The 3,253-nt window shown below is 39.0% G+C and overlaps 1 protein-coding gene across 1 annotated transcript in view; it reads right to left on the minus strand.

Annotated features, from left to right (window-relative positions):
- The window catches only part of LOC128661353 (uncharacterized), a 146,767-nt gene extending 145,536 nt beyond the window's left edge, over nt 1-1,231 (minus strand). Inside the window, exon 1 of the mRNA XM_053715617.1 lies at nt 1,201-1,231. The gene's annotated coding sequence lies outside the window, so the exon portion shown is untranslated. The remainder of the gene's footprint in view (nt 1-1,200) is intronic.
- Nucleotides 1,232-3,253: the final 2,022 nt, after the last annotated feature.

Genomic DNA, 3,253 nt, shown 5'->3' on the forward strand with positions numbered 1-3,253 from the left:
AACCATTTATGCCATGATTGCACAAGCGCTATGTAAATCATTTTAGGGAGAATCCCAAAGTTTGTGAAAAAGTTTTTTTATTTGGCTGTGAAATGGTGGGTTTTACTATATCAAAATGGGCCTAGATCAATGCTTTGGGTTGTCTACTAAAAATATAGTTTTATATAAGTAAATAAAAATAAATAAAAAACAAGGCTCTATTTCTGTTTAAATGTAGTGATGGCAAAAATGCTAAAAATGCTCTGGTCTTTTGGGGAAGATTTAGTCTGAAATTCCAGGTCCTTCAGGGGTTAAAGTAAGGTTTTTGCCAATGTGTTATATATATATTCACATATACATTCACATGACAAGAGGAAACAGAGAGATATTAATAAAACACAGACCAGAAAAGTAACAAGAGATATAAAACAAACAGTAAATAACAGGCAGAACCCCAAGGCAGAACATACAGTGATCTGAGATGTCATCATAGAAATGCCTAATTTAAAATTTTATTTTATTTAAAAATGACCTGCAGAAAGTTTTTCACTAAAAAAATCTCATTGCAGAAAGTGAAAAAAAGTTCTGCCTCTGGGGACAGAATATAAAACAAAACACAATATTATCTGAGAATACACAAATAGATAAGGGAGAATGTGACAATCAGCACAAGGTGTTGAGTAACTGGAAGGAATAGGTGCTGGGGAAGGTGGGGTAGATAAGGTAAGAAGGGAGATAGGGAAGGATAATGTATAGGGGAGTATAGAGCACAGAGGCAGTAAATGACATAAGGTGCTATTAGACACAATGTATTGTCTGTACCTGATCACATATAACAGCCAATGACACTAAATACTGAGCATGGGCTAAATTAGCATCATTGGAGTGAAGCAGTTGGTGCTGTGCACAGACCAACTAATCGATTATGAGATTCACTGACAACTATTTTACTAATCTATTATTATCGATTATACTGATTAGTTGTTGCAGCGCTAAATTACATTGTGCAGTTCTACACATACAAAAGGTGTACAATATGGGTGAATACTTTCCCTTTAAATACTGAACCGCAGCTGTCTCACAGTCTCTCCTGAACACTGTGTGTATAGATATGGTGAGCTTAATAAAATACAGTTTTTTTATTGAAAAATCTGTGGAATGGTTTATTTGCAACAGGAGAGAGCCGGCTATTTGGAATCTTTACTGTGAGTAGATATTCACCTTATTTCAGATGCTTCAGTTTGATGTCTCAGCACTGTTCCTTGTATCTAGAAACTGACGATAACCGAGGAGGAAAATGTGATAAAGGAGCAGACAACAAAGAACCAGCAGCGCCTCTATTAAGCACACCATTGTGTAGTTCTGTATTTAGTGTAACACTGAATAATGAAATAAATATATAAGGTTTACTGTCCCTTTAAAACTGACCCTGCTACACATCTGCCCCTAGTTAGTCTGAGCAGGGGTGATAAGATCAAGTAAAACAATACAAGTGTTGCTAACAAAACAGCAGTGACACTTTGTCTACTCTGTAACAAGGTCAGATTGGCTCCTAAAAATAAGGCAAACTATGACCGGGTGCCCCTCTGCGCTAGTTACCGGGCGCCCCTTGATAAAGCAGGGCTGATAATGTTCGGTTTGGGGGCACAGTGTGTATTAACCCTTCACTGGAACAGAGAGCCACACAGTATGTATTAACCCTTCACTAGCACAGAGTGTAATAACCCATTCACTAGCACAGAGAGCAGCACAGTGGGTATTAACCCTTCACTAGCACAGAGAGCAGTACAGTGGGTATTAACCCTTCACTAGCACAGAGAGCAGCACGGTGTGTATTAACCCTTCATTAGCACAGAGAGCAGCACAGTGTGTATTAACCCTTCACTAGCACAGAGAGCAGCACAGTGTGTATTAACCCTTCACTAGCACAGAGAGCAGCACAGTGTGTATTAACCCTTCACTAGCACAGAGAGCAGCACAGTGTGTATTAACCCTTCACTAGCACAGAGAGCAGCACAGTGTGTATTAACCCTTCACTAGCACAGAGAGCAGCACAGTGTGTATTAACCCTTCACTAGCACAGAGAGCAGCACATTGTGTATTAACCCTTCACTAGCACAGAGAGCAGCACAGTGTGTATTAACCCTTCACTAGCACAGAGAGCAGCACAGTGTGTATTAACCCTTCACTAGCACAGAGAGCTGCACAGTGTGTATTACCCCTTCACTAGCACAGAGAGCAGCACAGTGTGTATTAACCCTTCACTAGCACAGAGAGCAGCACAGTGTGTATTAACCCTTCACTAGCACAGAGAGCAGCACAGTGTGTATTAACCCTTCACTAGCACAGAGAGCAGCACATTGTGTATTAACCCTTCACTAGCACAGAGAGCTGCACATTGTGTATTAACCCTTCACTAGCACAGAGAGCAGCACAGTGTGTATTAACCCTTCACTAGCACAGAGAGCAGCACAGTGTGTATTAACCATTAACTAACACAAAGAGTTGAACAGCACTTAGTATCCCATTCCCTGGCACAAGCAGGTGAATAACATGCATTAAAAGGACAACATTTATAACAATTATAAACTTTTTAAGCAGACTAGAAAGTGACTAAAACGTTTTATCACACAATATACACAGCCTGACTCACTCACCCAGCAGCAGCTGCACAGGAAGTAAATGGGAGAGGAACAACAGAACAAAACACTGGAGCTCCACTATAGACAGGAAACATCATGTGACCTCCACTCAAAGCTTTTTTTTTTTTTTTTTTTTTTTTTTTTAAACTTTAATGTAACAAACAACCTATAGACAATCATTCTGAAAACGAAACATTTTGTAGCTTTCTTGTTCCTCTTAATGTGCACTCACAGTGGTTACCTTATAAATGACAGTCACAGTGATTACCTTATAAATGACAGTCACAGTGGTTACCTTATAAATGACAGTCACAGTGATTACCTTATAAATGACAGTCACAGTGGTTACCTTATAAATGACAGTCACAGTGATTACCTTATAAATGACAGTCACAGTGATTACCTTATAAATCACAATCAGCATAAACCACTGTGAGTGCACATTAAGAAGAACAAGAAAGCTGCAAAATGTTTAGTTTTCAGAATGATTGCCTATAGGTTGTCTGGTACAACAATAAAGTTGATAAAAAAAAAAAAAAAGCTTTGAGTGGAGGTCACATGTTTCCTGTCTATAGTGGATCTCCAGTCTTCAGCTAGAATACTTCGGTTTTGTTCTGTTGTTCCTCAATCCC

The sequence above is a fragment of the Bombina bombina genome, chromosome 5, assembly GCF_027579735.1.
Source record: "Bombina bombina isolate aBomBom1 chromosome 5, aBomBom1.pri, whole genome shotgun sequence".
NCBI lineage: Eukaryota > Metazoa > Chordata > Amphibia > Anura > Bombinatoridae > Bombina > Bombina bombina.